Consider the following 27227-nt stretch of genomic DNA (forward strand, 5'->3'; position numbering starts at 1 on the left):
AAAGAACAAGTTCTTTATTCGGCAAAAAAAAAAATTTTGGGATTGTTGTTCTTTTTGAGGGACATACTGGGGATTTTGGAACTGTTGTTGCTTATGAGGGGGTACATAATTCTCGTCAACTTCTTTGTGAAGGTTGAGTCGGATTTAAGACATTTTGGCTGCTCCACCTCAAATTCGGATGGACATTCGGCTCATAGTAAGTGTTTGTCTGCCTATAATGTTGAAAGGCAGCGTATGACTCAAAGGGATTAGGACAGTTGTCTGAAACATGTCCCTCAGCTCCACATCTTTTGCAGACGAAAGGACCGTCTGAAACAGCATTTACATGGTAGATCCCTCCTTTTGAAGCTCCTCCCAACTCATAATTATCAAATCTCGCCGTGAGAGCCTCTAATGCAGCTACAGAAGGAGATTCAGCAGTTCTCCTTTGATTTCCCCTGGAATTTCCATACTCAGCTTTATGGGTGGCCAAGTCATCAATGATCTTCCACCCCTTAGTTTCTCCCATATTCTCCTGGAATCGGCCACTGGCTGCCGCATCCAGGATAGCCCTCTGATCGTCATAGAGCCCATTGTAGAACTGATTGCATAGGCTCCACTTCTCAAACCCATGATGCGGAATGGTGCGCACCAGCTTCTTGAAACGGACCCATGCCTCATGAAAGTTCTTATCAGGACCCTGTTTAAAGCTAGTGATTTGAGCTCTAATAGCATTCGTCTTCGAGGCAGAGAAATATTTCTTGTAGAATGCCAAGGCCAAAGAATTCCAGTCGGTGATCCCATTAGCAGCTCGGTCCAGGTCTCTATACCACTCCCTTGCAAAGATCACGGGTGAGAGAATATAAACATTGTCTCCTTCACCTGGTCCTGGGTCACACCGGTCGGCGGGGTATAGAGCGAAGAATAATCAATAAATATCTCCATATGCTTGGCTGCATCTTCATTTGCAGCTCCTCCGAATTGGTTTCTCTCAACCAAGTTGATATAAGAAGGCTTTGGTTCGAATTTCCTATCAGCTCCCGGTAATTCGAACCCCTTGTATAGATTTGCAAATGTCATTCGTAGTGACTTGCTATAGTTGCTTCTTCAGCCATCTCTAGAAAATCTGGAGAAGTGACGGTCTCATCTGATGAAATAGAAATAGGTGATGAAGGTGGGTCCTCCTCGAACAGCTCGTTCTCGTAGTAACTAGACAGAGTACTCAGCTCTTCCTCTGTCGGCAATATCCTAGATGATCGTCTCAACTCGCGCAAAGTCTTCTCAATCTCAGGATTGAACGGTACTAATTCACCACCCTGTGACCTGCGCATAAGAGGAAACTACAAAAAGAATATGAGAATAGTTTAAGGAACAAATGTCCCTTAAACTAAGAAGCAGACTAAAATAAAACAACTAAAAATTAGAACAATTGCCTCCCCGGCAACGGCGCCAAACTTTGATACCCGTCGTTGTGAATACCAAAAATAATATTTATAATACCTATTAAAACTAACAGAAGCTAGTGGTAATAGGGTCGAACCACAGAGAAGCAGATGTAATTATTAGTTGTCTAATTTCAGTTTAAGGTAACGAAAGTGGGGGTTGATTGATTTGAGTGGTCTATAGCTAAGGCAATAAAAGTAAAATAAACTAAACAATAGATGAAATCAAGAATTAAAAGGGTGCTGAGATGGTCGGTTCACTATAGTTTCGGCGGCAGCATACTAAGTAGGTCTGAAATAAACACATGAGGCGGGAAAACAAGAGGTCCTCTCGGTCCACTCTTAACAAGCAGCGTCTTTCGATCTCGCTACGGGTCCCTAATATCACTAGTACTGACTCTCGTCCTGAAAAGTGACTAATAACCTAAACTTTACCTATCTTTCGACCTTAGCATAGTTTAGTCATTTTAATTGGTAGTATGACAACCTTCCCTATCTTCCGATCTAATGGATCAGAAATACTAAGCATTCAATTAGTCGCGTGCACTCGATTCATCAAATATAGAATTTAAGTCAATTAAAACGAAGCAAAACCCCACGTGGCCAGTCGATCGACCAGGGAACCCAGTCGATCGACCGGTATGCGATTTCAGGGTCTACAAATTAATGCCGACTAACCTACAGTTCCCCTACATCCTAGCACAAGGTATTTAGCTACTCATGATATTGATAAAAACAACAATAATATTAACGAAATAAACTACTGAACTCATGCTTAAAACAGTTAAATAACAAGCAACAATAAACGATAATCGGCTTCGGGAAACTAACTAGCAATTCTATACTATGAATAAAATAAGCAATGAAACTGAACAGAAGAATACCGAAAAGAAATTATAGAGCCAGATCCAAACCGAAAGCGAAAGGAACTTTTTTAATCGAAGAACAATAATATCGAACCCTAATTATGAAAGTAGAACTAAAACTAAATTAAAGCTTGATAAAAACTGGATGCCTGTTCTCAAAACCTAGCTTACGTTATATAGAATACAATGTAGTTCTTATTTCCAAAACCTAACTACTATGGGCTTGCTTATTCTCGATCTTTTAATTCACGCAGATTAGCGGCTTGGTCGATCGACCACTGAGGCCGGTCGATCGACGGTAAGCTCGAACAAAGGGGCTCCCGGAAGTCGTGGTATGGTCGATCGACCATAGGTAGCGGTCGATCGACTGCTTTAGCTGATACTTGACTTCTAAATTCTCGTGGATTTGTCTTTCGGACCTCGAAATGCGCACCAAGCTCGTCCCTTGAGTAAATACTTTACGTCAAATGTAGTGCAAGGTACTCGGGGATGGATTTAGCTCAATATCTACTCATTTCCGCATAAATCTGCAATATTACATAAAAATACGAAAGTAGACGAAATGGGGCAAATAGTAGCCTTAAACCACATGAATGAGCTCTGAAATGCGTGTAAAATAGGGTGTAAAACATCATATTTAAGACACGCATCACCGTTGCCTCTTATTTTTTGTGAGTCCGACAATACCTTTCTTTCTCATGAACTAGATTTTGTGCCCGTGCGTTGCACGGTTTCTAAATAATGTTTTATTTTTAACTGAAGTGGTAGAATATGTAAATTCTTGAATGTGAGAACGGTAAAATTTGCTATCGTAAAGTAATTAATGATTTTGAAAATAACTGTAGTCGATGTTGTGAATTAATTTAAGTTAGTCTCTCTAATTTCAATTAGTCTTTTGTACGATTGTGTTATATACTGCTCCGTATTATACAGTCTTCATTGACATATTATGAAATATTTATTGTCATCTTAGATATGTATGATCGTGTTTGTCAGTATGTGGCTTTAATTTATATAGGTTGTGCCCTAATTATAATCAGCAAGTCTTAATTGTGACAATGTTTTGTCTTAACTACACACATGAGTAGTACTTAATCTGTCGCAAGTTTGTGATGTATATACCCGTTATAAATGAGAATATGTGAATTATAATATGATAAGGATTCCTATATGTCAAACTTCACCCGTGTAAAAAAATGCAATTAGTGAAGAACTTATACAATCATCTGGCACACACCGCTTATAGTACTCGTACAATTTGTGTAGCATATGGTTAGGTTTACTCACATACAGAAAATATTCTCATATTTGTAATGCATATAAAAATAATAAGGGTGAAAAGAAGGAAATACTGCAAGTTGTACATATAAAAGAAGTCACATTTTTAAATTTTGTATTCTAGCTTTCCATGACTATGAATATAGGGTTCTTCATGATAATAAATCCCAAAACAATTGCAATGAAATTATGTTCCTGTGAAACAAAAATATAAAAGGAGTCAATCAACCTTAACCAAAGTTGCAATAATGACAAATAATTAAACGATAGATCCTCCAACATATTAGTAAACACACATGCAAATAGACAATTAATCAATGTTGAGATATGAATGAATCAAAATAATTATAACGATAAGGATATGAAGAGTAAAATTTAGAGCTACTGAGTTAATAGGTTTCTTAAAACTGAACTGATCAACTTTATATAGGTGGTAAAAAGATGCATGTATATATACACACAATAAAATTGTAGTGTTTGCATTAACATAAGTTTTGACTATTATGGATATACTGGTAACTTAATACATACATTAATATATTATCTTTTATTTTATCTTTTAGGGTTAAGATTTATTTTTGGTATTTATTAATATGGTACTTATCTTTTTAGATTAAGATTAATATTTACAAAATCTGTTTTTTTCTAAGACTAATATTATTACTTTAGTTAAAGTGTTTCAAAAAAACTTGGAGTCTCTAGAATTGCCTGAAAAAAGCCTCTTATATATATATATATATATATATATATATATATATATATATATATATATATATATATATATATATATATATATATATATACTAGATTTAATGCTCGTGCGATGCACGTGCCCATTTGTAGAGTCTTTTGGGGTATTTTCAATTATGTTAAAAAACGTATATGAGTTTAGTTGAAGTGCTTTAAGATAAGAATTGGTTGATAAATACCTCTTCTTGACCAATATATATCTCAAATGAACTTGATCTTTACAACAACAAAATATAATCAAAACTACATATTTCCATCCTCAATCGTACCCAAATCTCGTAATTGCTCTGACTCTTACCCATCCATTCACGGAAAATACTTGTGTCCTCCGGGATGACGTCTTCCTTACCCTCAAAAAAGGAGGACCAAAGTGGAAATGAGGAGGATGGTGCTCCTTCTTTGGAGGTCACATCCCCGTACCATGCTCTATCTCACATAAAATATAACCTAACTAACATGTTATTCCACAATTAGTTGATATAATAATAATAATAATAATAATAATAATAATAATAATAATAATAATAATAATAATAATAATAATAATAATAATAAAAGAGTAGCATGATTTCACATCATCATATGGCTTTAAAGAACTATACGAAGTAGTAAATAATTGTGGACTTGTTTTATCATTATCAAAGTTCAAAGATAAGAAACCTACCTCTCTGAAACTAATCCAAATTACTCGCTTCTTCATGCTATGATATCGTAACAAAGTATTCTATAGAGTTTCTAAATATTACTCGTACTAAAGGAGTTTATATTTAAACTAATTCAACTTTTTTTTGTTGGTTATAGATAGGTAATTAAAGGTAAATGAATAATTAGGACGGAGGGTGTACAAAATAACCAAAGTTACAACGACAGAAGAAAAATCTGAACATATGTAGTTATATACAATATATAAACTATAAATAAAGATTTGAGTTTTAAACTATAAATAAAAATTTGAGTTTTAGATGTATTTTTTTCAAGAATTACGTATATTATGGCTGACAAACTTGGGACGTATGAACATACCCCAATCATACTACTAACAAAATTCATAAAAATGTTCATAATACTAACCAAATTGATGTTAGTTAGATTGCTTTCTCAACACATGCATGTTTACAAACTTAGGCATGTCAATAGTCAATACAAACTCAAATACGTGCTCTAAGCTTCTTAATTACACCCGACGTTAATAAGATGCCTAATCAATATGGTTTCTAACTTAAATCCAATTTTAAACTCAAATAATCTAACTACACGATTCTAACTATCTATCACTAAATTATATAGATTAAAAAGTACTCTCTTCGTCCCACCGTTTGCCTTTGATTGTAATACCGGTCACAATGAGTATAAAAGGCAAACAAATGATTGAGACGGAGGGAGAAGTATTTGACTTTGTCTACGTAGCCAAGCTCCTCGAGTTGTCACACGTTTTTTTCTTGACAACATTTATTTATTACTAGCAGAATCCGCTCTCTTAATCTAATCTGTCGATTGCGAAGGACAAATGCCTTGTAAGAGCATGTCAAGGTTAGCTAGCATCACTACGTACACATATGCATGATATAGGAGTAGGACATACCAAACAAAGAATGGATCGATAAATGTATGTGTTATACGGGGTATATGAGAAGATATATAAGCATTCAAACTATATAATTGTTTATTAATCAATAAAGATATATACCTTGTGATTGTGAACCTTATTTACCTATTACCAATAGCGTAAACCTCCGCAGATTAAGCGAATTGATTTCATCATCATTAACCTGAGTATGTATACCAATGTTTCCTACCCCCTTCGTTTCGTCCAGTCAATAATTTACACTTGCTTTATTTCTCCCCTCACAAAATAAAGCAAGTGTAAACTATTCACTGGGGCAGAGAGAGTAGAAAAATAAACCAGAAAATCATTAGCCTAATAGAATTGGTAGTATACATCTTATTACCCATGTGAAAATTATTACAATAACTTTTGTCCTAATATCAATAATATGATAAGAACCATAAAACTAAATGGATGTACGGAGACAACCCAAGCTTAAGGAGCGAGCATATGTGGCTTTGGCCGATCAGTCGTTATAACACCACGATCAGTTGTATAGTCATACTGCGAAATAAATGATCAATCAAACAAAACGTTGATAAGGGGCTAAATAATCAATTGATCAAAATCAAAACTAAATAAAAATATTCAGCCTATAACAAACGTAAATGAGAAGATAAAAGGGAGTCTTAAATCATGTTATTTATAGTTAAATGAAAATCACGTAAAAAAAACTATAAACTAATAATAGTATACGTGCATACGTACAGTTGCCGACTTACCATCAATAACATTGATACAATTAAAAAACAAAATCTTTGTTAATGTTGCAATAATATATCCTTTCTTCAAGTTTCCTGAAAAACATAAAAAATATAGACTATATAGTATATAATTAGATTTCATAGTGTAAAAGTATATTAAGTGCATGTAACACAGTTAACTAATAGAAATTAGTTCATGCCAACGTCAACTTGTGATTAGTATATGGGGATGGGGATATATATTGAATAGAAATTAGTTCATGCCAACGTCAACTTTTGATTAGTATATGGGGATGGGGATATATATTGAATGGTTAATGAGAGACATTCATCCTTAGATTTATATACTAATATTTTCTAGATCTAAATTCTAATTAATTTAGCTTGTATAAAAATACACCGTACTAGAATTCTATTAGCTTTACAATTTCACCATACGGTTACTTATGATTGATGTGATAAAATTTGTTCTTCTTCCATATATAATTAATTAATTTACAACTTGATTATTATCTCTAAATAAAAATATTCTCTAAATAAAAAAATAGTTTAGGTAGTTTCGAAAACTTGGACTCTGACTCGAAAAAAACTTCCTTTATTAATATATATATAGATAGATAGATATTGATTTGTTCCTCTATCTTCTTCTAGATAAGCAATTAAAGGTTCTCATCTTTCTTCGATTAATTTTATTAAGTTTTCTTATTATTTATTCATTGATTTCAGTTCAATTGCAGTGATTTGATCGTATTTTGATACTTTCTTCGTATAAAGATGTTAATTTGATCAAAATCTGAGAATTTTTTCACGAAAATTGAGATGATATTTATTGTGTGATGTTTCAATTTTGGTGCAGACGGTATTTCCAGGGGTATGGTTGTCGGAAATTACGTCTGATATGTACAAAGTTGATGAAACTCCGGAGCCTTCCAAGCTATGTTTTAATCAAGGTCATAATCTTCCTTCTCAATGAAGAAAGTTCCTGTTTTTTTATTGTTTCAGTCGGCTGTGATTGACGATAAAAATGATATCTTTGGATCTGTTATAGTTGGAATCGGTTATATTTGATTGTTTCTATCTTTATGATTTCTGATCCTGATTTTTGTTTAGTTTAAACTTCGACGCTGTAGATGAATTGATGAACATTTTTCATACTTTGAGTTGTAACTGGGTGAGCAATTCACGATAGATACAGGATAATCAATGAACGAAAGTGTGCCTCGAGCTCATCAGAATAATTTTGATATAGTAGCTGAATGGTTTGGTTTTCGAGTAACCTTGAATCTGGCGTTTGTTTTGTGATTGAATGTTGTAACAATATGGTTCCATTCTTTCTTGTCGGCTTTTACTTCAGCTCTGGTTGTTTTTTAAATATTGCAGTAAAAACAAGGCGAGAAACAGTTGGAGCTCACGGTGATGTTTTATGAATGGTCATCATACAGATGAACTTTTTTTGTGCCAATGTCGTTATTCAATTGGATGTGTTACTCTAACCTAGGATAACAATAATGGAGGCATAGTCGGGCAGCCGACACTTTGATGGTAACTGTGTCATCATTTTATTATTTTAGTTATTTTATGCATAGGGGTTACATAAGGGAGGCATAGTGGACAGGCAACCGACACTTTGAAGGCAACCGACACGGGAATGATTGGCGTTCGAGTTTATATGTTTTTCTAGCATTTTCGGCAAGTATTTTTATGACCGTTTTCAACTTTTTGAAGATGTATTTCTATGCGACCTTAGCTTTTGATTGAGTTCGCTAACTTATTTTAATTTTTCAATATTGATGTCACAGCATCTCGTGAAGGTGTCATACCAAATTGTTTGGAATTTTGCTTTGCGGCTGATAATTTTATGGGAATTTGATAGGGGATTGATTTCTGAACTTTTTGTTTTATTCTTATTGCAATTTTTATTTACAGACGGCTGGACTGTTTTGATTGCTAACAACTGAAAAGAAAATCAGGATATTTGTAACAGGTGTACAGTTTGGCAATGTTCAAGTGCCATTATGCCACTAGATTTTTTTTAAATGGTAAATTCATGTATATAAGTGTTTCCATTTGAGAATTTTGTCCGAATGAACGAGATGTAGTTCAATTCTGCCGCAAATTTTAATTCGAGATGCTATGTCACTTGTTGGCTCAGAGGAAAGATTCTTATTCTAGTCATCTTGATAATGAAAGCGGAATGTAAAAAGCATGGACTTGAATTTTTCTTATCTAGTGATCTATTTAATGAAGTTTGTGATACTTTTCTTATAGCGAAATGATTTCACTTCCTTTCTTTCAAGATGAGCGTAACAATGAACAATGAAATAACGGTTACATCTGAGCCACAATGGAATAACACATAGTAACATTAGGGTAATAATGGAATAACACACAGTAACATTAGAGAATTATCGTCAAGTTTACTCTGGTGTTATTGTAGTGTTATTACAAGTTTCTCACCTTTGTTAGCCTAGTGTTATTGTAGTGTTACTCTGGTATTATTGTGGTGTTACTATATTATTACTCAATTGCTAAATTTCTCACCTTTTTTTATTCGCATTTTGAGGCGTGCGTTCACCCATGGACGGTTCGAAAGGATGATTCATGTCAGCCGACCCCAAATCATTTTGGGATTAAGGCTCTGATGTTGTTGTTGTTGTTGTTGTTGTTGTTGTTGTTGTTTGCTAAGTTTTTCACATGTGTTACCCTAGTGTTATTGTAGTGTTACTCTTTTATTATTGTGGTGTTACTCTATTGTTAATGTAGTGATGTTGTGGTGTTATTCTAGTGTTATTTGTGGTGTTACTCTAGTAAGATTTAAGCATAAAAGATAGTTGTTACTTACTACATTCATTGGTAAAGTTTACTATGTCCTAACAAGCATGCTTAATCGTACTGAAATGCGAAATGTGAGGTTTAATTATTTATGTGCGGCGAAATGTGAGTGGTAAAGAAAAAGACTAGGTCGCTAATATACTAGAATTAACTACCAAATTAACAATTTATAAGCCTAACTAAACTTTACTAACTTCAAGCAATAGGGTAGTAAATTGGCAAGTTAGGGTCGAACCCAAGGGAAGAACTTTTAAACTAAAGACTTGAGTTTTAACTATAAAGCAACTAATTAGGACTTTATGGACTAATCACAATACTAACTACAATAAGGACCTACTAATTATATTTATCAACAAACAATGCTTATGAACAATGGTTAACATGTAGTATGACATAAATGGAGAAAGGGGTTTTGAAGTAGAATAAGGGAAAATAAAGATGCAATTCTTATCATAGAAGCAAAACAACAAACACTAGATGTGCAACAATCAAATATGGGAAAGACTTGGTATAATTCTCTCTTAGTAATCCAACAATGACAAAGTTTGACTCTTTTCTCTCTATTGTTATCTATCCAATACTATCATCTCAAGAAATTGACACACACAATTAAACCATATATGTGAGTCCTTCAATTCCAACCACAACTCATTAAACCATGAATAAAGACTAGAATTGAGCATGAAGCTTTTGCCAAGAGATGTAAGCTAGAATCAAATCCTACTAGATTAAACCATACTAGCAAGGAAAGACATGTAATTTCCTACTTGAAATATGCATCCTTTAAACCAAATCAACATATAACAAGTTTGCTCCAAACAATTCTAGATAGATTAAACCATTTCTCTAGAATTTGCAATAGATGGGTAAATAAGATGCAAGAGTGATCAATTCAAACATTCATCTACTCAACATAAGAATTTAAGAACAAAGGAAAGAACAATAGATAAATTGAGAGAGTTTTAAGAGTCTTACAACATCAAAGTTGGATACTTTGATTAGATTACACCAAGTAAAGGGAGATTAGCCTTCCATCTTCTTAGTAAAACCCAAGAATTGAAGAAAGATTAACATCCAAACTAAAAGATTACAAATTCCTTAATAAAAATCCAAGCTTTCTTAACACACAAGCCTTTTTGAATTACTCCTAAACAAGATGATTTTTAGGTCTCCAAAATGTGAACTATTTATAAGGCTGCACACGAATCTAGGGTAATACGGGATTTGGGCTTAATTTTAAGCCAACGGGCTTAATAAAAGTCACGAGCACAAAGACAACGGCATCTTTGGATGAGTGGCAGATCGCCACGGCAGATCGCTGTTCGGAGGGCAGACTGCCATGGCGATCGTGCTGATGGTGGCGATCTGCAAAACCGCCTGGAACGAATTTATTTCTTCACTTCCTCAACACGAGTTCTTCACTACTTAGCCTTCATGCTTCCTAGCAGGGATGTCGGCTCATCCAGAATCGGTTCATGTGAGGTCGTCTCCGCATGATTGCTTGTCTACTAGTGTGGCTAGAGGTTCACTCTTTGGATTCCGGGCTCCATCCTCATACGCAGCTCCACACGTGAATCAAAACGCATTAGTTATGACAATCATCGGGACGGGAAGATTAACTCTTGATTCCGACAAAAGACCCTTAATTAAAAGCATACTTGGCCTAAAAAGGCCCTAGTGACTCGACACTTCTTGACTCTATCAAACTCCCCCACACTTGGACTTTTGCTCGTCCCGAGTAAAACTCAAGAAAGCATTCGGCAAGTCCACAAGCGGGTGTAGGAGAGAATGACCACTCTTCCCTCACCTCTTCCTCCTTATATCTCCCTCTTGAACTACCACCAATTAAAGAGAAAATCTAGACTCAAAGGTGACACAAACTCTTCTCTCACTCGTCCTCCTTATATCATCCCTCGCACAAGACACGACATGACTCCAACTCCGACTCATTACTCAACTCCACCCTTCTTATATCGCCAACAAGAGATGGCCACTCTCACCTTATCCCAAGGTGTAAGCAAAGTGGCCTAAGCAACTCCTAAAACATCCTAATTCACCACTTATATCACCCCCTTATTACTCCAAGCTAGGTATGATCATGCTACTTGGTTGGCCACACTCCGAAATAAATCAACAACCAAAGTAGCCAAAGCAAAAATCCACCGATTTGGGACAAGTTTTGTGACTCAAAAAGAAATTAAATCCTATTCTAGCCTCCTTCCAAGACCCTCCTTATCACTCCCTTCTTATCCCTCCATCTTTTTGGTGTTACAATTTTCAATTTTTCAATTTTTTTGGTGAAAATCCCTCATTTTGCCTAAGGTGCCCTTTCGGGTTTTCACCTTAGCTTTTCCTTTCCCCTCATGGTGGCTCGCAACTCATTTCTTCATTTTACCCGGAATGCCCTTTCGGGTTTTCATCCCGTCCTCGGCCACCTTCCCAATCTTGCCTAGGCGCCCACCCTTGTGGGTTTTCACCTAGCCGGGATTTTCGTTTTTTTTTTTTTTTTTTTTTTTTGAAAGAACCAACAAGAAATTTACATATAATACAATCCAAATTCCTCCCCCACACTTACATTCCACATTGTCCCCAATGTGGAGGAGGCAAACACTTCTTCTTCTTCAATGAGAACCCGAGGCACCCCCTTGATCATCGGTGCCTTGGTTCTTCCACCTTCTTTCTCTTCTTTCTCTTTCTCTTATTGCCCGGGCATATTGTTGGTCCACATCTTCTTGGGTGATAGAGGGTGGGATGGTGGGGTGGAGAGACATGCCAAATAGACCACTAACTATCCCAAGTGTGTCTTCTTGGGTCCTTGCATCATAGTATGAATCTTCGACATACTCTTGATATCTTTCATTTTGGACCCCAAATTGTTGGTCCATTTGGCCTCTCCACTCATTTTGCTCCTTCCACATGTTGGCATTGGCCGTCATTGTTTGGTCAAGTTGTTGTTGCCAAACACGGTTAGCCTCTTGGTTAGCAATCATTTCCCTCATCAAAGCCGTTTGATTTGTTGCGGCCTCCTCTATCAACTTCCCCCTATCATCAACCACACTTCTCCATTGGTCAAGATTCTCCAACCTTGGTGTTTGTTGTTGTTGCCAAGATTGGAGATTCTCCACACGCCCACTTATGGTAGTGAACACCTCTCTAGTCTCCTTGAAATAGTCGTACATACTTTGTTGCCAAGGAGCAACCGGTGCGTGAGACCCCTCCCCCGCTTCATTCATGGGGGTGTCCATGTCCACGGGAGGGTCATTGGTTGCCTCCTCTTCATCCTCATCGGAGGCAAAGTCCGAAATATCCATCCGACAAAAGAAGTTCCTACCATGGGTGCCACTTGGCAAAGGAGAATTGCTAGGCCTCGGAAGCCTCAAATATTTTTGTTTGTCGGGACCCAACCAATACCCCTTAAGGGGTTCATCTTTCACCTTCTTGAACATCTTACACTCCTCAAGGACCATGTCATTGTAATAGGGAAGACCTTTAGTCTTGAAGACGTCTTGGGACTCATCAATGTCCCCATCAAAATGCGTGACAAAGAATGTGATTGCTCCCCCGCAATTTATACTCCCTCCCGAACTCTTGGTCTTGTGGACCATGCATGCATCAATAAATAATTGTACCCAATCGGGCACTCCTACCCCCTCCGGGAGCATGGTCCACATGGTAGCTCGGATTTTGGCATTGACCTTAGTTGGTTCTCCTATAGCATAGAAGATGGTGGTGATGAAGCGGGTAAGGAGTTGGACTACGGGGTTGGTGCAATAGGAAATCATATTGGCATGGGCGGCATTTTTGGGTCCCACCATCTCGGTCCAAGCCGCATCACTCCGATTCCCGGCCATGAGAATGGGGGACGGGGCTTTGGAGATGGACAAGACTTCTCTTACTTGGGTATGGGTGAGGGTATGCCACTTGCCATTCACTCGAAATCGGATTTTTTTCTCTCTACCCTCCGCCACATTACACTCCGTCAAGGTCGAAAGGAACTCTCGGGTGTAGGAGGTGTATGTGTAATCCCATAACCCATCATCAAAGTAGTCTTCTAAACCTACCTTAGCAAGCATAGACCGGGCGAGAGTGCCCATGCCTAGGTCATTGAGAGTCTCGGGGGAAAGGAAACGGGTGGTTTTGATAGGTTGTTTTTGGTGAAGGCCAAGTTTTTGAAAGATTTTGAGTTGGTTGGCATCTAACCCTTCCCCCCCGGTAAAAATTGGTTCCTCCCCATGTTCGGCTTCCTCTACAACCCTTTTCTTGTTTGGTCTCTTCTAATGGGTTCAAGCTTGACATGTTCGTACCTACAAGAGAAATGATACAACACAACCAACACAAAATAGGGCACTCAAAAAATTTTTCACTCTTTGAGACAATTCACCAAACACTTGGTGTGCACTAGCTTAAGATGAATTCAAAAGCTTGTGTTTGATGTTTGTCAAGCCTCACCCAGAAAAGTTTTCCACCAACAACAACTATAACATCAATAGGCAACAACTAATCCAACTAATTCTTCTAAAACAAGAAGAAAATCGAATTATAAGAGAGTAAGAAAAATGGAAGTAGAGTTTGGTTGTTATACCTCCCCGAATTCCACAAAAATAATGCTCCTTGTTGCTCCTAGTTGCTCAAAAACCCGACTTAGACCCTTGAATTCCACTCTAGAAGCTTGAAATTTGAGATCTTCAAAGTTAGGGTTCTTCAAAATTTGGGGAAAATTTCTGAGTTTGGGTGAAATCAAAGGTATTTTGTGTGTTGTGAGGGGATGATGGAGGCTTAATGATTGAAGGATTGAAGATTTGCTGAAAGTTGGTAAGGATTTTGGGTGATTTGGGTGGGAATAGGGCGATTGAAGGGAGATTGGGGTGTGAGGTTTCGAAATTTCTGAAATGAGGAACAATAGGACATTCGTGGGTATTTTTAGAGTAATCTTTGCATCAGAGCGTAAACGGCAGACTGCCGTGCTTTTGGCAGACTGCCGTGGCAGATCGCTAGAGGGGTTTGGATCACAAAGGGTCTCGATGTCGCATTTTTTGTGAGCTAAATTTTGGTATCAAACCAAAATTTTGCTCAAAAATGCTTCACCTCTACCTTTCTCTTCTTCTTGACACGCCCCCATTCAAATTCCTTTCCACATTTCCGTCACTTCACCAATGACACGCCTTCCGAGGTGATGTAAAAATCGACTTCACACTTTATAGAATGATTAGTAACTTCATGAAGGTTAATGCAATTTATCAATAAGAATGTAAATAACGGAATGATAAATGACGTGAATGTAAATTCTAGCTATGAAAACGGGAATTCTACACTAAAAGAGAATATTTACAAATTTGTGCCGTATTTTTAACGTCGATGGCTCGACTTAGTCAAAGTTGGAGAGTCAAGCTTTATAAATTGGATCTTCTAAAAGAAGATCCTCTTCACCTTGTAATTCGATTCCTTTGTAGTACTTCTTCAACCTATGCCCATTTACCTTTATCACCTTCCCCGAGGTCGGGTCTTCAACCTCCACCGCTCCGTGGGGAAAAACCTTCTTGACTTTGTAGGGTCCAAACCACTTTGACCTCAACTTGCCGGGAAAATTCTTGAGGCGACTTTGAAAAACCAACACATCTTCTCCCTCTTTGAAAACTCGTCTTGTGACCATCTTGTCATGCCAAGACCGAGCCTTTTCCTTGTAGATGCTAGCATTGTCATAGGCATTGTGCCTAAGCTCTTCCAATTCTTGTATTTGAAGCTTTCGGTGCAATCCCGCCTCATCGATATTTTGATTAAAAGCTTTAATTGCCCAATAGGCCTTGTGCTCCACCTCTACGGGGAGGTGGCATCCTTTCCCATAAATTAGCCTATATGGGGACATGTCGATTGGGGTCTTATAGGCCGTTCTATAAGCCCATAGAGCATCTTCAAGCCTCTTGCTCCAATCCTTGCGGTCGGGATTGACCGTTCTTTCCAAGATGTGTTTAACTTCCTTGAGACTTCCGCTTGGCCATTTGTTTGGGGGTGATATGCCGTAGAAACTTTGTGAAGCACACCATATTTTTGAAGCAAGGTTGAGATCACCTTGTTACAAAAATGAGTTCCCCTATCACTCACAATGGCTTTTGGGAAGCCGAATCTTGAAAATATATTGCTTTTGACAAATGCTTGCACCGTTTTTGCATCATCACACTTGGTGGGGATAGCTTCCACCCACTTAGACACGTAGTCGACCGCCAAGAGGATGTAGATATATCCATAGGAATTAGGGAATGGTCCCATAAAGTCTATTCCCCAAACATCAAAAATTTCCAAGTAGAGCATCGGTTGTTGGGGCATTTCGTTCCTACGTGATATGTTGCCAAAACGTTGGCATCTATCACAAGTAGTAACGAAGATATGAGCATCTTTAAACAACTTGGGCCAATAAAAACCGCACTCAAGGATTTTACGTGCCGTTCTTTGCGGCCCAAAGTGACCCCCACAAGCGTACTCGTGGCAATGCTTTAGGATGGACGGGATTTCTACATCCGGCACACAACGGCGGATGACTTGGTCTTGGCACATTTTCCACAAATATGGCTCATCCCATATATAGAACCGAGAATCGGACTTGATCTTGTTCCTTTGACTAGATGAAAGAGAAGTGGGAAACTTCTTAGTCACCATGTAGTTCACCAAGTTGGCATACCATGGCTCCGTCATCCTCAAACTATAGAGAGATTCATGAGGCAAACTCCCATCGACTACCCCCATTCGTTGCATTTGTTGATCATCAAGTTGTAGTCGGCTTAGGTGGTCGGCCACCACATTTGTCAATCCCTTTTTCTCTCTTATCTCTATGTCAAACTCACTAAGTAGGAGAACCCACCTCATTAATCTTGGTTTGGTGTCTTTCTTGCTCACAAGTTGAGTGATGGATTTGTGATCGGTATAGACAATCACCTTGACTCCTAGTAAGTATGGGCGGAACTTCTCTAGAGCATACACCACCGCCAAGAATTCCTTCTCGGTGACGGTGTAGTTCCGTTGAGCATCATTCAAGAGAGATGAAGCATATTGGATCACATATGAAGCTTTGTCATCCTTTTGTCCCAATACGGCTCCAATGGCAAAATCACTTGCATCGGTCATGATCTCAAAAGGACGATCCCACTTGGGTGCTTGAATGATTGGGGCCGATATAAGTCTCTCCTTCAACAAGTCAAATGCTTCCCTACAATGATCATCAAACATGAAATCCACATCCTTGTGCAAAAGTTTGCACAAGGGGTTAGCTATTTTGGAGAAATCTTTTATAAACCTTCGATAAAAACCCGCGTGGCCCAAGAACGACCTCACGTCTCGAGTATTAGATGGATACGGTAAGGTTTTAATCACATCCACCTTTGCCGTATCCACCTCAATCCCTCTTTTCGACACTATGTGCCCTAACACGATTCCACTACTCACCATCAAGTGACACTTTTCAGAATTTAAAATGAGGTGAGAGTCTATGCACCGTGATAGGACCATAGCGAGGTGGTCTAGACACGAGTCAAATGAGTCCCCATGGATGGTGAAGTCATCCATGAAAACTTCCAAAATACGCTCCACATAGTCCGAGAAAATGCTCATCATGCATCGTTGGAAAGTGCCGGGGGCATTGCACAATCCAAAAGGCATGCGGCGGTAAGCATAAGTACCAAATGGGCAAGTAAAGGTTGTTTTGGATTGATCCTCCGGGTGAATGGGGATTTGAAAATACCCTAATATCCATCCAAAAAGCAATAGTACTCTTTCCCACCTAACCTCTCTAGCATTTGATCTAGAAAGGGTAGGGGAAATGGTCCTTCCAAGTGACTTGGTTGAGGCGGCGATAATCAATACACACCCTCCATCCCGTTTGCAAACGGGTGGGGATCAATGCCCCTTGAGTGTTTTTGATTACCGTCACCCCTCCCTTCTTTGGCACAACTTGAGTAGGACTTACCCATTGAGAGTCACTAATAGGAAAAATAATACCCATTTGGAGAAGTTTGATAATTTCCTCCTTGACAACTTCCATCATGGGTGGATTGAGCCTCCGTTGTGGTTGCCGGACGGGTTTTGCATCCTTTTCCAATCGAATCTTATGCATGCAAGTGCTTGGACTTATCCCCTTGATATCCGCGATGCTCCATCCAAATGCTCCTTTGTACTTTTGCAAAACATCCACCAACCTCCTCTCTTGATCACCCTCAAGTTGGTTTGAAATGATGAGAGGTAGAGTGTTGTTTTCTCCGAGAAACACATACTTCAAGTGGTCGGGGAGTGGCTTTAGATTGGGGGTGGGTGGCTTAATGATGGAAGGAAGTGGTCTTTCAAGGGAGGCTTCTAGGGGAAGGAAGTTGGGGTAATTAGGATTTGTCTTCAAGCAAAACAAGTATTCGGAAACAGGGATTTGGCAGATCGCCTGGGGGTGGGCAGATCGCCATGGCAGATCGCTTAGTCCGCAGATCGCTGCCGTGGCAGATCATGCGGTGGGTTTGGCAATCTCTGAAACCCCGATTCCGTCCTCTATCTTTTCCATTTGATTATCATCAAGGGTTACTTCCTCCTCTAACTTGTTGACATAATCCTGCACATCATTAGACAACAAAAACCGCAACCCTTCTTTCTCGACATTGTTAGTGAGGGCCACCTCAAGTGGGTCCCTTTGACACAACATATAAACTTGTGAGGTAATTGGTTCAATGATGTCTAAGAAATAACATGAATGTGAATCGTTAGGTTGTTTCATAGCATCATAGATGTTGTACGTGAGTTTCCTTCCATCAAATTCCATAGTGAGGTTCCCATTAGACACATCAATCTTGGTTTTAGAGGTCTTCATAAAAGGCCTCCCCAAAAGGATTGGAGTGGCCCTCGAGTCGGCTTCCATGTCAAGAACATAGAAGTCGGCCGGGAAGGTTAAGTGATCTACCTCTACCAACACATCCTCCACCATCCCCTTTGGGTATATGTTTGAGCGATCCGCAAGTTGGATCACTACATCGGTTTTGTTCAATGGTGGAAGTCCCAAAGTCTCATAAAGGGCATATGGCATAACATTGATTGATGCACCAAGGTCTAACATAGCATGAGTGAAACTTTTGTCCCCAATAGAGCATGGTATGGTGAACATTCCCGGTCTCCACACTTTTTGGGAAGTGATTTTTTAAAATCGGAAACATGTTCACTTACCCTTACTCTTTGGGTTCCCTTCCTTGGGCTTCTCCTAGGTGTGCAAAGTTCCTTGAGAAACTTTGCATACCTAGGTACACCTTTCAAAAGATTTAGCAAAGGGATATTTACTTCACACTTCCTAAAAGTTTCATAGAGATCCTCATCTCTTGCGACACTTTTAGAATGTGTGAGAGCACTAGGAAAAGGTACCTCCACAACATACTCTCTCTCGATCTCCTCAACATGATCCTTGGCTTTGTTGCTTTCACTCTTTTCTTTGTCATTCCTCAAGGGAGTCTTCTCCTCTTCCCCACTAGCTCTAGAGGGTGTCTCTTTCTCTTTCTCAACCACTAGCTCTTCTTCAACTTGTTCCTCAATGTCAATGACTCTCTCATGTGACTTGGCTTTCCTCTTCTTCTTCGGGGGGGATTCTAGGGTTCTCCCCTTTCTCAAAGTCATGGAGCTTGCATTTTCCTTTGGTGGAAATGTTGTAGATGGAATTGAGTTAGAGTTCCTTTGATTGTTCTTGGCCATTTCTTGTGCAAGTTGGCCAAGTTGGATTTCAAGGTTCTTCACCCTAGCATCACTTGAAATTTTATCCGCATCCATTTTGTCAAACCTCTTGGTATTTTCGGCTTGCCCTTTCATGATCATCTTAAACATCTCATTTGTAGACAAATCTTCATTTCCTTGGGAGGAAGAGCCCCCTCCTTGTTGGAAGTTCTTGTGGTTACCTTGGAAATTCCCTTGTTGTCCTTGGTTTCCAAATTGGAAGGATCCTCCCTTGGCTTGTTGATGATTGTTGTTTCTTTGGTAATTGGAGTTTTGTCCTTGAGAGTTGGAGTTCTTCAAGTGGTTGAATTGACCATTTTGGAAGCTCTTGGAGGTATCTCCTCCCCAACTAAGGTTTGGATTGTCCCTTGACCCAATGTTGTAAGTATTGCCACTCGGATCATACTTATAATACCCTCCCCCATTGGGGTTCCTAGAGTTGTATTGACCGTGCATCATGGCACTCACATTCTCCTTGCTTATTCCTTGCTCTTCCATGATGGGACAAGTTTCCATTGGGTGTGGCCCTTGACAAAAATTGCATTCCACATTAGATCCTTGTGCTCCTCCTTGATTGTTCCCCACTAGTTGAGCAACCATTTTTGTGAGATCATCCACGGTTTTCTCAAGCTTGTGGGAGGAAGGAGAAGGTGTCTCAATGGAGTTAATATTCTTTGACACTCGGCTTCTTCCATAGTTCCTTGTGCTAGCGGCCAACTTTTCTATGATCTCATTTGCCTCCGCCACGGAATAATTGTCAACTCCACCACCCGTAGCGGAATTAACCATGATTTGGTATTGTACGGTAAGACCATCACAAAAGTTGACCAAAAGGTCATCACCACTAAGGCCATGGTAAGGACATTGAGCAACTAATTTCTTGAACCTCTCCCAATACTCATATAAGCTCTCACTTGCATCTTGCTCCGGAGAAGTGATGGCTTTCTTTGCATGGTTATGTCTTGAGTCGGGGTAGTATTTCTCAAGAAAAGCCGCCTTCATGTCCTTCCAAGTACGGATTGTACCCGGTTGAAGGTAAAACAACCAATCTTTTGCCGCATCTTGAAGGGAAAATGGGAAAGCTCTCAACTTAAATTGATCTTCCGTGACACCATTTGGAATTGCACCCTCACACATCATATGGAATTCGGAAAGATGGCGATTTGGGTCATCCCCCGCATGTCCATGAAACTTTGGGAGGTTGTGAATGAAATAGCCCTTCAATTCAAAGTTGGCATTAGCCCCCATGGGTGGGTAGGCAATGCAAAGAGGTTGAGTGTCATAATTTCTTGCCCGGAGCTCCCTAATAGTTCTAGTATCATTCGCCATTTGTGGGTATTCCACTTCAATTGGTTCTACTTCAATTGGTTCTTCTTCAAGAGGGGTTCCTAAAGGTGGTTCTTCTACTCTATGTTCTCTTGGTGGTCTTTGGTACCAAGGGTTAGTGAATAGCCAAGAATATGCTCCAAACGCGTCTTCTTCCACGGGGGTTGATTCACCGTGTGGAGGGGAGCTAAACATAAACCTTCGCACTAAGCAAACAAATTAGAACTTCCTATTACTTTTAACAACAAGAGGAGTAATAAAACAACTAAACATAAAGTCACGACTCAAGCTCTAGCTATGTTGCCCTTCCCCGGCAACGGCGCCAAAATTTGGTAAAGAAAAAGACTAGGTCGCTAATATACTAGAATTAACTACCAAATTAACAATTTATAAGCCTAACTAAACTTTACTAACTTCAAGCAATAGGGTAGTAAATTGGCAAGTTAGGGTCGAACCCAAGGGAAGAACTTTTAAACTAAAGACTTGAGTTTTAACTATAAAGCAACTAATTAGGACTTTATGGACTAATCACAATACTAACTACAATAAGGACCTACTAATTATATTTATCAACAAACAATGCTTATGAACAATGGTTAACATGTAGTATGACATAAATGGAGAAAGGGGTTTTGAAGTAGAATAAGGGAAAATAAAGATGCAATTCTTATCATAGAAGCAAAACAACAAACACTAGATGTGCAACAATCAAATATGGGAAAGACTTGGTATAATTCTCTCTTAGTAATCCAATAATGACAAAGTTTGACTCTTTTCTCTCTATTGTTATCTATCCAATACTATCATCTCAAGAAATTGACACACACAATTAAACCATATATGTGAGTCCTTCAATTCCAACCACAACTCATTAAACCATGAATAAAGACTAGAATTGAGCATGAAGCTTTTGCCAAGAGATGTAAGCTAGAATCAAATCCTACTAGATTAAACCATACTAGCAAGGAAAGACATGTAATTTCCTACTTGAAATATGCATCCTTTAAACCAAATCAACATATAACAAGTTTGCTCCAAACAATTCTAGATAGATTAAACCATTTCTCTAGAATTTGCAATAGATGGGTAAATAAGATGCAAGAGTGATCAATTCAAACATTCATCTACTCAACATAAGAATTTAAGAACAAAGGAAAGAACAATAGATAAATTGAGAGAGTTTTAAGAGTCTTACAACATCAAAGTTGGATACTTTGATTAGATTACACCAAGTAAAGGGAGATTAGCCTTCCATCTTCTTAGTAAAACCCAAGAATTGAAGAAAGATTAACATCCAAACTAAAAGATTACAAATTCCTTAATAAAAATCCAAGCTTTCTTAACACACAAGCCTTTTTGAATTACTCCTAAACAAGATGATTTTTAGGTCTCCAAAATGTGAACTATTTATAAGGCTGCACACGAATCTAGGGTAATACGGGATTTGGGCTTAATTTTAAGCCAACGGGCTTAATAAAAGTCACGAGCACAGCACAACGGCAGTCTGCTGGATGAGTGGCAGACTGCCACGGCAGACTGCCGTCTGGAGGGCAGACTGCCATGGCAGACTGCTGCTGATGGTGGCAGTCTGCCAAAACCGCCTGGAACGAATTTATTTCTTCACTTCCTCAACACGAGTTCTTCACTACTTAGCCTTCATGCTTCCTAGCAGGGGATGTCGGCTCCGTAACTGGTTCATGTGAGGTCGTCTCCGCATGATTGCTTGTCTACTAGTGTGGCTAGAGGTTCACTCTTTGGATTCCGGGCTCCATCCTCATACGCAGCTCCACACGTGAATCAAAACGCATTAGTTATGACAATCATCGGGACGGGAAGATTAACTCTTGATTCCGACAAAAGACCCTTAATTAAAAGCATACTTGGCCTAAAAAGGCCCTAGTGACTCGACACTTCTTGACTCTATCAGTGAGTAACATATGAGTAACACAAGAATAACACAGGAGTAACACAAAAATAACATAGAGTGACAACATAGGAGTAACACGGTGTAACATAGAAGTAACACATGAATAAAATATAGTTAGAGTAACACTACAATAATATCCGAGTATGATGTGGCTCTTAATTACGCACATTTAGTCCCCCAATTGAACCTAATTTTGCATACTAATATAGCATTTTATGGCCATTTTATCCCTCAAACCCTTTCTATTTTGCTTTCCTAGTGCATTTTATATGTTTTATAGGAAAGGAGATAATGAGGCGGAATTCCCATCTCTCACACATATTCGGAAGCTTGTTGACAATCTTGGATGGACTAGTATGAAGAGGAGGCAAGAATGATGACTAAGGGTGTAGGAATAAAGAGTATATAGAAGGATCATAGGCCTAAAAGCAAGAAAAAGGGAAACAGCAGCTCAACCCGCTCGAGTCAAGATCAAGTAGAGCGAGTTACAGCTCAACCCGCTCGGGTCATTTTCAACCCGCTCGAGTTGAAGCTCAGGACGCACATTTTTCACTCGGGACGAGCGGATTGTTATGCAGCAACCTTTTCTTTGCAAAGGGAGTCGCGCGTGTCCTGGAGGAACTTGCAAGCTAGGACGTGCATGGCCTTGCGGGACTTGTAAGACACCAATCTTCTCTTAAGGATTTAATCGTCATTTAAGCCATTTGTAACCCTAATTCTTGTACTTAACTTTTAGTATAAATACCCCATTGTATTACCTAGCTAATAACCAATTCTCTCTTAGATAAAAACCTTCCTTAGATTAGATTAGGAGTAGATTAGAATAGATTAAGCTTTAATCTTTCCACAAATTTCACATTAATCTTTCTTTAATTATGCTTCAAAGCATTCTTAGATTTATTATTGGGTAATTGAAGATTATTGGGTTATTATTGGAGAATTGACAACTCTTCATCAATCAATCAAGTTTTCTTCTATTATTCTTTCCTTTCCATTTGTTCATCTTAAGTTTGATATAATTTCTTTACTCTTTACTCTTTATTGCTTATTTCTTCACTCTTTTATCATGTTTATACTTGTTGTGATGATTGACACCATTGATAATATGTTTTCCATGATAATAAGTGAGTAGTTACTTAACTAGGATTATTGGGGATTAGGGGAACTATAACATGGGGGTAGATCCATACTTAATCTAATATGTTATCATATGATTGCTTGCTTGTTGTAGTGTTAACCTATGCACATGTTATGCTTGATGAAATTCTAGACTATGAAACCTTGCATTTTTTACCCATCACTTATCTATTCAACAAGACTTGTAAGATATAAACTAACTCGAGTCTTGTTAGACCATGCATAGATGTGAATAGGAAGAAAGTAAGTCGACTTGTAGGTGTTGTACAGTCTAGACGACTTGGCTCCGGGACCCAAATCTTCTTATGAACCGAAAGACATAAACTAACTCGGTTTCTCTACAACAATAATTGCTTGCAACTATGGAAACATTTTTGTATGATCACCACCATGAATCCCTTATGAAACCATGATATCCTAGTGCTTTTAGTCATTTGTTTACATCCTTCCTTTTGTTGTTTTCATTGCCTTTTATTGCTTTCTTTAGTTTAGAATCTTCAACCCATTTCAATTGTGACAACCCTAAGTGCAACTACAATTAGATTGAACAATTTGAGTACCCCCGTCCTTTGGGTTCGACCCCGACTTGCTTGCTATGCTAGTAGTTGGGTATAAATGTGTTTGAGAACGTACAATGACACGCTCATCAAAATGGCGCCATTGATGGGGATGGTGTTGTGTATTTGAATCGTTCTTTTATCTAGTTTTAGTTGTGCTTCTTCTTAAGGAGCCTTGGTTCCTTGGGAATTTCGTTTCTTGTGATTTAGCCTTGAGGAACTTGTTCCTCAAGGTTGTTCTTATAGTTTTCTTGTAAGTTTCCGTGTTTGTAGTTGCCTCTTTATTTTAGCAATGATGATGGCACATGGCTTCCAACAAGAAGAAGTATATGGGCAATTTGGAGTAAATGAGTATGACATGTATGAATAGAGAAGGTTTGTTGAGCAAGAAAACACACCCATATCCTATAACTTCTACAATGGAAACTCAAATTACCCCATGAACTTCCCATACCAAAGCCCCCACATCCAAAATCCACAAGAACCACCCTCCCAAAACCCAATTTACAATCAATGTCAAAAGTCATCCTACAACCAACACCCATACCACCAATATCCCATGTACCCACAACAAGAGAATGAGCATAATTTCAACATGCAAAGTATGGTTATCCAAATGATAAGTGACCAACAAAAATTTTTCATACGAATGCAAGAAGGAAGCCAAGCTAGGGATAATGTTCTCAACAAAATTTTGGCCCACGGTGAAAAGTTGGCAAACCAAATAGCCCAAATGGAAGCCACCCAAGAGCTCAATGGTGACCAAGAAGAGAGTGATTATGAAGATGGGGAGTGTATGATTGGTTGTGAGACAAGTAAAGATGGTGAATTGGAGGATGATGTGGTAGGGGATTGTAATGAATTCTCTCCTTTTGAGGATACCCTTTCAAAGGAGAATGAGTGGGTGGAGCATGATGAGCCTCTCGATGACTCTTATGATATCAACCCCTTCAATGACGATCCTTGTTGCGGGATGAGCCTACAAATAACTTTTGGGAAGCCCAAGTTGATGCCATTGAAGTCGCCTGGAATGGTGGTGAAAGTGGTTGTCTTTAATATTATGACTTAGGCTTGTCGGAGGGAGAGATTGATGATATAGAGGCCACTTTGCTAAATGGTGGACCATTTGATAGGGAAATCATGGAAGACAAGGGTAAAAAAGGAGATGTTGGGGACCCTATCTATGAGAAGTTGACCACTCAACTCTTTGTCCCCCAAGCACTCTTTTGCTCAAGTGAAAGCCCAATCAAGCATGCCTCTTCAACCATTGGCCCCAAGGAAGACGGGAGAAGCCCCAAGTGCCCACAAAAGCTTGAAAGACCATTCCTCTCGTAATTTGGCAAGATATGTAAGACACTTGGGTCAAGCCATCAAGAAGGCCCAAGGGTTAGTGACAAGAAGGGTAGGAGGAGTTTTCACAAACATCGTTGGATGAGGAAGTGGGTGCACTTTGTAATGAAGTGGTCATGGTTCTATCTTTGCTTATTTGAGGATTGTGCCCAAGCCTTTGACCATTTGTTGAGAGCATTGAGTAACATGGACAATGCTAATTGGAAAATTTGCATTTAAGGTTTGGTGGAGTTCTTTCTTAAACCACCATTTGTAAAATATCTTATCCTTTAACTTTGCATTGCATCTCATTTAGTATAGTTTGTATTAGGTTCTTGATTTTTGCGTGAGAAATGAAAAGGGAAGGATCTCATATTTTCATTGAGCTTTTTGAGGGAAATTAATGAAAATAAGAAGGTAGAAAATGTAAAGAAATGAAGAAAATGGGGAATTTGGGTTATGAACATCTTTGTTATCATTAAAAAGGTGTTGGGTCAAAATTGCTTGAAATCCATGGGTCCCGACATCAACTCGCGCGAGTTGAAACTGAAGGAAAAGAGGGATTTCTCCCTGCCCAAGAATCTGGGCGATTTTCTGAGAAAACGGGCGACCCGAGCCTCAACTCGAGCGGGTCGAAATTAACTCGAGCGGGTAGAGGCTGAACTCGAGTGGGTTACATTTGACTCGAGCGGGTTGACCCTGAAATTCAACTTTTTCTCTCATTTGGCTCGTGACATTGCTATGTATGCATCCTATCTATCATCTTCATCTCCTACAATGATTGTAAGAACCCTTTCTTTCCCTATCTCTCATGTATAATTGCATTTATGTAGTTACCTCATACTTAAACCCCTTTCTTCCCACATTAGCAATAGTGTTTAAATTTGGTTTGGGGAGGTTCAACCATGAAGTAACATACATCATAGTCAATCATATAGTATAGCTTGCATTGTAATATATCTCACATGTCCATTAGTTAGTTGAATATAGTTAGTTATTTCATTCATGCATAGTCACTAATAACAAAACCTATTCCTTTCTACACTAGAAATAGTGCTTAAATCGGTTTGGGGAGGTTTGATCATAATTGACCATAGTTTAATAGAAAACATGCATCATCTAGTGTAGTTTAGATTGCATTAATTTGTTATATATGTCATATAGAATTTCATTTAGTTAGATCATGCATCCATTCATATCATATCATTGCATTTGTACTTCTATTTCCATTAAACTTTAAAAATCCAAAAACATGTATTTCTTTTTCATTCCTACTCCTACATGTACATTGAGGACAATGTCCACAATAAAGTGGGGGATGGGAATTTATATGCCAAAACACATAAAAATTTGAAATTTTTTGAAAAATTCCAAGAACATGTTCTTTCCTTTCTAGTGTAGAATTGTATATATTGTATATATTTGTTTGTTTGTTTGTCACTTTTATCATATTGGGTCGACTACGCCACATTCGAGGCATGAAGGAAATAGAAGACCGCATGGTATGATCTTTCCAAATCTCCTTCCTTCTTTTTATATGTTAATGACAATGTGGCTATATTTTGATTGATGCGGTATGAACCAATGTGTTGCTAAGAGTTTGCATCTACATTATATGACATTTTAGTTGATAGAAGCATATGCATTAGAGTTATATATATGTTAGTTGCATCATGGCATGTAGTTACTGTTGGAGTATGTGTCCTCAATAATAGTGTGATCACATAATTAAATCTCATAATAAGAATACGGAAGGGATGATAAATTATGTAGT

The 27227-nt window shown here is 38.5% G+C and overlaps 1 long non-coding RNA gene across 1 annotated transcript; it reads left to right on the forward strand.

Moving 5' to 3' along the window:
* The first annotated feature begins 7252 nt into the window (after window positions 1-7252).
* LOC141634076 (uncharacterized) lies at window positions 7253-8509 on the forward strand. Its single transcript, XR_012538810.1, has 3 exons — window positions 7253-7290; window positions 7482-7575; window positions 8006-8509. It is a non-coding gene; the product is annotated as an uncharacterized LOC141634076 (long non-coding RNA).
* Window positions 8510-27227: the final 18718 nt, after the last annotated feature.

This window comes from Silene latifolia, chromosome Y (assembly GCF_048544455.1).
Source record: "Silene latifolia isolate original U9 population chromosome Y, ASM4854445v1, whole genome shotgun sequence".
Taxonomy (NCBI): domain Eukaryota; kingdom Viridiplantae; phylum Streptophyta; class Magnoliopsida; order Caryophyllales; family Caryophyllaceae; genus Silene; species Silene latifolia.